Below are 8590 nucleotides of genomic sequence, written 5' to 3'. Positions count from 1 at the left end.
CACAGGTCCCAAGTGCAGCGGCGGCCAGGGGAAGACACAGGAAATGGCGAGGCTAACAAACTTCCAGCAAGACCCAGGTAGGTCCAGTAATGCCACCAAACAGTTGTAAAAGCTCCCCGCTCCACCGGAAAACTCTCGGAGTTTTAAGCGCCTCCAGGCGCGTTGTGGGCGTGGCCCTGAGGATGCTGGGAAGTGTAGTTTTCCCCTACACAGTGGCCGCGCACAGGTCCCAAGTGCAGCGGCGGCGAGGGGAAGACACAGGCAATGGCGAGGCTAACAAACTTCCAGCAAGACCCAGGTAGGTCCAGTCATGCCACCAAACAGTTGTAAAAGCTGCCCGCTCCACCGGAAAACTCTCGAAGTTTTAAGCGCCTTCAGGCACGTTGTGGGCGTGGCCCTGATCGGCTTCCTGGTGCCGAGGATGCTGGGAAGTGTAGTTTTCCCCTACACAGCGGCTGCACACAGGTCCCAAGTGCAGCGGCGGCGAGGGGAAGACACAGGCAATGGCGAGGCTAACAAACTTCCAGCAAGACCCAGGTAGGTCCAGTCATGCCACCAAACAGTTGTAAAAGCTCCCCTTCACCCTTTCTTTCAGAGATGGGTTCTCGTTCCTGTACTTGCGTGCCTCTCTGGCTTCTTGGCTCTACAGCCATAGGAAGTCGAGGAAACGAGGTAAGCCCACATCACCTGCCCGCATGCAGCACTTGTGGACTGCCCCCCCACCCCATAGGAGGGAAGTTGTCTCTCATTTTATATGTAACGGGGCCAAGGAGGTGTAATGTTGCTGTCGCAGCCTGGCAGCGCCACGCTGGGGACCTGTGAGCAGGGGTAGGGCAGCGGGGAAACAACCTTCCCTGGAAAAAAGGCAGCACCCCGACCCCCACCACCCCCAGAGGACAGGCCATGAGAGGCGAGACTGCTGGACCCATGTACATGACCAGTAGAGGTAGGCGAGACAGCAAATGTAAAAGGGCGAGCCGAGCTAAGGGTCTGGCCGGCTCTCAAAGTTCAAAAAGTGTATTTACTGAAAATGTGGATGTTTCGACTTTAATACGTCACATTTTATCACTGTCCAGAGAAAAAGTCATTGTTAAAAGTAATAGTTTTTAAACATGAGCATAAAACCATTCTTCCCTCACCCTTATCCTGGTCACAGTGCCATTAGTGAACTACCAGGCAAGACAGTTGTCACATGAAACCCTGTGTGTGGCACAAATTCTTAAACATAGAGCAACATGACAGCCTATTAAACACAATAGGTTTTGTACAGCTTGTATTCTGAACATGCATGAAAATGATGATGCTTTCATATACGACAGTGAAGAAAAAGTAGGCTAAGTAAAACAATATATTTGCCGAAGATCACACAATTTGATTAAGCAGGGAAGCCACAATTAATGCTGGTTTTCTGGTTTCATTTAGTACAAATCAGGCACTATAAATGGGTGTCTATGGGCCTCTCCTTTTACCGCAAAGGTTAATTCTTTCTTTTTACATATTTGTGCATGAGGGTTAAGCGAGGGTGGTAGGTAGAAGCCACATGAAAGCTCGGCTCGTTATGAGCTTGCGGTTTTAACAGGACCTCGAGCTTCAGTGTCCAGTGTGGCTCCAGCTTTCAACCACTTGCCCACCTCTAGTGGCCAGTTTACCTTTAGCGTAGCTGGTCTTTAAGATGCACCGGCTAATGGACTCGTCATGAAATATCCAATTTTTAGGTCTGGCCTGGTAATCTATTAATGTGTTCTTGCCAATTACTTAAAATATAGAATGAGTTTTGTCTCCTAGCCGATTAATACTCTTTCACCTTATGCTATTGTCTGGTAGGTGTGTCATTTTGTCCCCCATAAAGTGCTTACATTAATTTTGATAATATTTATTAAGCACACAAATGCCTGGAGGTGTCTTGGCGCTACAGTGCTACAAATGCATGTAATAGTTGAAAATTTTACTTGGTCCTCACACGTTCATTTCTTTATCTCATGCCTATATACTATACAGAAAGCAACTCTTGTATTTGTGTTTTTTACTTCAGTAGGCTTTTTAAAAATGTTTTTCTTAGGCCACAAGTGCAAGCCTGACCTTAGGATGGCCACCAAATTGTTTCTTAGGTCAAGCCTAAGGGCAGCGCGCATGCGCTGCTCGCCCTGTGAGGCATGCTGTACTGGAGTATGCTATTGAAGCCCCTACCACTCTCCACCCTTATTGGTCATTGGCTTATGTCATTGTTCTTCATAAAGTCTGGCTTCTGATTCATAAATAGGCTTTTATTCCCTCCTTAGTACTGCCTTGTCTTCACTTGTAACCTCTCACGAGGACTGGACCTTTAACTTCGGTTGTTACACAGTTTGCTTTATAAGTTTGTGAGCACTATTTTCTTTAATGATATTCCTCTATTCCACCCAGTGCATCGGAGCACCTGCCCACTTTGTTTTCAAATGCAATATATTTTATTCAAATTACAGCACTCTCCGCTTTATAGCTGCTGCGCTTATTTAATTATTTAATTTACAGCGCGGTCCGCATTCACTTTAGTGGCCGCGCCTATTTAATTATTTTCCAGCGCCAGCCACTTTCACTTTAGCGGCCGCGCTACAAAGTTTATGAATATACTTTTTTTAATAAACTTTAGGTGAAAGCACCATACGCGCTTTCACTATAATGGTGACCATGCCCCTTTGTTTAGACGCTGCTCACGGTAACCTGAGCGTGCGAGCAGTGTCTAAAAAACAAAAAAAGGGGCATGGCCACCATTATACTGGTCTCTAATTCGCGAGAGTTTGAGCTCTTGGCGTTAAAAACAACAACAAAAAAGGCATTGTCATTTTCAATGCCAATACTTAAACGCTCGCAAATGCAACACCTATTGCAGTGAAAATGGTTGTTTAAATAATAAAGCCTGTGACCTATGGTGTGACTCTTATTATAGTTTCTAGTTGCTCAAATTGGTGTTATTTCTGCTATTTGTACGTTTCCCTCATTTTCATTGTTTGCTTTTGCTCGTGAGAAAGTGTCACTCATAGTGGTTGAAATGTCACTCATAATTACACTGAAATTATGAAAATATTACACATAAGCAACGTGAAACCCTGGCAACTATGAATATGTTGGAATGCATGCAGGAGGTGCCTTGCACAAAGCAGCTTCAGGAGCATGGCCAGCTATTCAGATGCAAAACAGCCTCTATGCCCATAAACTGCCATGAATGTTTGAGAAAATCATGCTTGGGGCCTACTGGAGATGCCCTTTTCTTCCATTAAGCCAAAGTATTCAAATATAGTAATATCACTGGACGGAGGCAGGAAGGCATGATTTGTCCAGGATTAAACAGTTTGTTAATATACAGATCCAAGATGGAAGCAACATGCCGGCTGGCTTTGGAGCTGGGAAACCTGGTTGAAGTCTTGCCATTTGCTCAACATCCTATGATTCTGGGCAAATCACTTAATCTCCCGTGCCTAACAAAAATGATTGAGACCTTGTGTAATGTAACTGGTGCTCATGTAAAACGCTCCATCCAATAGCTTTCGGTCAAGTTCGCGCTATATGAAAATGCAACAAAAGAAAACACGCAAAAAACAAGTATTGATAAATGTGCTAAGTTTTGCTTAAGTTATTAATTATAAGCTGTTTTTTGTTGTAAAATAGCTTGCTGAGTAGTTGTACAATATAAGTTACAGAAAGTTTGTTAAAGTGTTATGACTTATTTATGTACATAAAGGCAATATATTGAGCTGTTACTAGAGGTATAGTGCACTTTCAGTAATAGCAACATTTTGAAAAGTGAAATGAAAGAGAAGAAATAATATAACTAATTAATGAAGTAGCAATATTATGTGTTTAGAGGAGTTCTGAGAACATTTGGGCCTGGTGCCACTGCACCTGCTGTACCATTCAAACCATGCCCCCAGTGCCTGCAAGATAACTGCATGTGTGACTGTCTGTTTAGTAGTAAAATATAGCAATATTTAGTGTTTAGAGTAGTTATGACAACTTTTGGCACTGGTGCTACTGCACCTGTTGGACCTTTCAATCATACTGCTGTTACCTGCTAGATAAACGCACTTGTGACTATCTTGTTTAGTAGTAAAATTTAGCAATAATCTGGGTTTAATGGAGTCACAAGAGCTTTTGGACCCAGTGCAACTGCACCTGCTGCACCATTCAAATCAAGTCCCTTTTAACTGCCAATTAACTGCAATTGTGACTGCATGTTTAGTAGTCAAATATAGTAATATAATGTATGTGTTTAGAGGAGTTCTGACAACTTTTGTGCCTGGTGCTTCTGCAACTGCTGCACCATTCAAATCATGGCCCTGTTTGTGGTATTGGGTTCCCAAGGCCTACATGCTCCGCAGAAATACCCACTTACACCAAAAGAACTGTTGGCACGGAAACTGAAAAGTACAAAAGACAAGTTTATTAAGACCCCATGGGGTGGTGGTACATTCCTACAGCACCCTTCGGCAATGCAAGAAGTATCACACCGAACGTTGGTGCGAGTCCCTCTTTTATACAATTTACAGGTAATAAAAAGGTAGGCGGTACAAAGTTACAGAGTTTAGGTACATATATGGTCATTTTTGGAACACAGCCAACTCATGGGAGGGGTTACAACTCCACTGGTCAGTTTTGGCGGAACATTCCTGAGGGGTGACTGGTCAGCGGGAACTGCGCATGTACAGGCTTGACCGTTACTAAAAATAGCCTGTTGCTGGGCAAACTCGAGTGGTCAGCAGCACGGACAAAGTACTAAAGGGCATGCTGACCACGAGGCCGCTCATTCCCTAAAATGGCCGCCGTAGCATACAAAATGGCGTTTTCAAATAAGGCCAAGTTAAGGGAAATAACGTGTAGCAAAGCTAAGCGCTAACCCGGCCATTGTCAAATTACGACAGACGACCCTTTTAGCGTTTAGCTGAAGCTACCTCATAGTGGACGTAGTCGGGATACTCATCTTCGATATCAATTGACATTATTTGAGCTACTTCTTTATGAAGCATCAATTCCTGTTGGGCAAGAGCTCGTCTAGATGGAATACAGGCTGATAAACACATAGAACATAATGCAGGGCCACATTGTATACATAAACACACAAAGAATAGTATCCCAACTATAATACATAAAATCGTCAGTAGCTTCCAGCCCCACGTACTAAGCATTGACCAGAACCACCCCGAAAGGGTTCATGTACCATTGTCCGGGTGTATTTCAGCAGCAATTTTGTGGAGTTTGGAAATAGCATCATATACAGATGGTGAGTTATCAGGCACGTATACACAACAGCTACTTCCGATAATTCTACATGCCCCCCCCCCCGATCAGCTAGAACCACATCAAGAACCATTCGGTTCTGAAGCGTAACAATTCTGGATATTTGAAGTTCTTCTGTTATATTTCCCAATGCGAAAGCGGTATCGTTAGCTACAGCCTCAACAACACGAGTCAGTCGTCGTATTTTCCGACTATTCAAAGCAGCCCCCACAAAGGAAAACAATCCCAAATTGAAATCTACATATTGTTGTAAGGCAGTATCGGTCTGGTCAATATCATCCAAGACCACAGCACGTCTAACTCTATTTAACACAAAGTCGTGGTACAGGATATAATCATTATGGTACATTGGTGGGGCAATGAATACAGGGGGCAATACAAAGGAGATATAACATGTACCTAACCATCCTAACGGGAGCTGATGATAGCCTTTATTACCACAAATGAAATATGTATTTCGGGATGCCACAAATGATATACCATTCGGACTGTCAAATGTAAGTGTGGTGTTACATTCACTTTTTCCAACCGGGATAGTACCTTTATTTCGTATACACAAATCCGCCTTAGTATCAATGACATTTATGACATGAGAACTGGACATATTAATGTTCCTTTGGTTACTGTAAACCCGTGGTGCAGATACATTATCGGGGCGGTACTCCTCCCATTCAAACCGAGTACCTTCAGCCTGTGGATAACCATCCCGGTCATGGTAGCATATTTTATTTAAACGGAACAGCACCCCCCCTTTTGTTGGCCAGCGCAAAGTGAATAGAAGAGTATACCAAGCATTGCAAGAACCGTTATGGGAAAACAGGAGTGGGATGAGCGGTGTGACCCCTTTCTTCTGATGCCCAGGCAACATCCCACACACCCAACAATTAGAAGTGTTCATCATATTGTGAGTATGATGCAAGATTTGAATGAAGCTATTGTTCAAGTAAGTCTGTCGGTGCCGTTCTTCATGATAGGGTAAGGTGAAATGAAAATGTTCAGATGGAGCCGGGGTAGTCGGCAGCAAATGTTCTCGTACAGGCACCACAAGTTCTACTACCCAGGCTATCACTGCTATCACCACAATTGTCAGTACGAACAAGATAGCATCAAGAATTCTCTTGTCTCGTGATGCAGAAGACGCCATAGTTCAAAGAGTTCACAATGTCTCAAGTATACAACTACAAAAATAAAAAATTAGTGTTGAGCTCCAAGGTAGCCGTTGTTTTCTTCTCCGGGGTCAAGACGGGTGTCACAACTCTTGGCAAAACTGATCCCCCCCCTTGAGATTCCCGGTTTCCGTTTCACAAACCCCAGAGCGGTAACCAACCAGTCTCGCACCCAAAAAAAATCTTCTTAAAAAATCTTCTTCCTATCTTGGCCGCAGATCGTAGCGCTGTCGTCCAGAAACAGTGTGGTCCGAGAAGGCTCCCTCAGATTCGGCCGATGTCACAGCTGGGCTCTTTTCTTCGTCCAAGATCTCTTTGTAGTCGGACAACACAGTAGGATTCACCAGGTCCGGAGAGACGCGACGGCAGTGAGTTGAATGCACCCACCGCTTTCTGTTGGTCACTCGCACAGCCGTTCGAGTCACCAGGAGAACTTGCTCGGGGCCACGCCACCTCGGTTCCAAGCTGTTCGCTCTCTCAAACGACTTAATCATGACATAATCTCCAGGACGGAGATTATGAGCCTCTCCAATGGAATTGTCAGGGAGCGCTTCTCGAACCTGTTGGTGAATAGAAAGCAAATCATTTGTTAATCGTGCCAAATAATCATTCATCATTATACAAGGCACATCATGTAACAATCGCGGCTTAGGAACTCCCCATATATTCATAGGCCTACCAAACACCACTTCATACGGTGTGAGGCCAGTTCGAGAATGGGGCACTGATCTAAGAGAGAGTAATGCTAGCGGCAAGGCATCCGGCCACTTCAATGACGTGGACGCCACAATCTTAGCCAGTTTCAATTTCAATGTAGCATTGTACCGCTCAACAAGACCTGCTGACTGAGGGTGGAACACAGCATGAAACTTCTGCTGAATCCCCAGTCCCTTTAGCACGTACTCCACAATTTTCCCAACAAAATGAGGACCATTATCGCTCCACAAAAATTTGCAAACTCCAAATCGAGGGAAGTACTCTTTGAGCAGAACCTTTGCTGTTGTCAAAGCTGTATTATCTTTCGTGGGGAAGGCCTCAACCCATTCGCTAAAAGCACACACCACCACTAAGACATACTTAAGGTTATTGCAACGCTCAAGCTGGATGTAATCCATTTGAAGTACCTCGAATGGTGCGGAAGGTGGCACGAACCCTCCTTTCGGAGTATGCGTCCCTTTTGCAGGATTGTGTTGTAAACATATTAAACAGGTCTGCACTACTCTCTTTGCAGTATTGGCAATCTCAGGATGCTCCCAAACTCGTGTTTACAATCGAGTGATTGCAAGAGCCCCCACATGTGCCAACCCATGTGTCATCTGGACCATCGCCTGCAAGTAAGCTGCAGGCAATTTCCATCTCTCCATGTCCTTACTCCTCCAACAACCCTCGTCATCCAGTACCCCTTCTGCTGCCCATGCCACCAGTTCTGCTTCCGTCGCTGATTTTTGAATATCTAGTATCTCCGCTCTAGCATCATGCCATCACTCGGCCTGCGACTTCGCTACATACATGGGGGAGTGCTGTTTCTACCACTGTCTTAAGCGTCGCGATCGCATATGCTGCAGAAGTCGTGCCATCTGGCAGCCTCAAACACGATCCATCAACCCACAGTTCCCCATCCACATCTGGAAGTGGCATATCCTGTAAGTCGACACGACCCTTTGTTTGTTTGTTCCTCGGTCAGAAAAACACAATCATGATGTTTTTCCTCCTGGCCCTCTTCAACCGGATAAGGCAATAAAGTGGCAGGGTTCAGGGTAGCACATCTTTTCAGTGTAATGTGTGGCGCCAGGAGTGTGAGCTCATATCCTGTTAAACGTGCACTCGTAAGATATTGAGTCGTTGTTTGATTTAACAGGGCATCTACCGCATGGGGAACTAGTACCAACAATTTATGCGACAAAACTATTCCCTCACTCTGTCGTATAGCTACCGCTGTTGCTGCAACTGCTCGAAAGCACCCAGGTAACCCTCGTGCTACAGGATCAAGAATGGCTGAGAAGTACTCGCATGGCCTCTGCTTGTCCCCGTGTGCTTGCACTAACACTGATAGCACGCACCCATCTTTCTCGTGCACGTACAATGTAAAAATCTTTGTGTAATCTGGTGTACCTAACACGGGTGCAGAGCAAAGGGCCTGTCTCAGTTGTTAA

At 44.9% G+C, this 8590-nt stretch overlaps 1 protein-coding gene across 1 annotated transcript in view; it reads left to right on the top strand.

Annotated features, from left to right (window-relative positions):
• The first annotated feature begins 473 nt into the window (after positions 1 to 473).
• LOC147703529 (dnaJ homolog subfamily A member 4-like) overlaps positions 474 to 8590 on the top strand; it is a 104326-nt gene continuing 96209 nt past the window's right edge. Inside the window, exon 1 of the mRNA XM_086931900.1 lies at positions 474 to 537. The gene's annotated coding sequence lies outside the window, so the exon portion shown is untranslated. The remainder of the gene's footprint in view (positions 538 to 8590) is intronic.

This window comes from Lissotriton vulgaris, chromosome 7 (assembly GCF_964263255.1).
Source record: "Lissotriton vulgaris chromosome 7, aLisVul1.2, whole genome shotgun sequence".
Classification (NCBI taxonomy): Eukaryota; Metazoa; Chordata; class Amphibia; order Caudata; family Salamandridae; genus Lissotriton; species Lissotriton vulgaris.
This window is presented reverse-complemented; position numbering and strand designations above follow the sequence as displayed.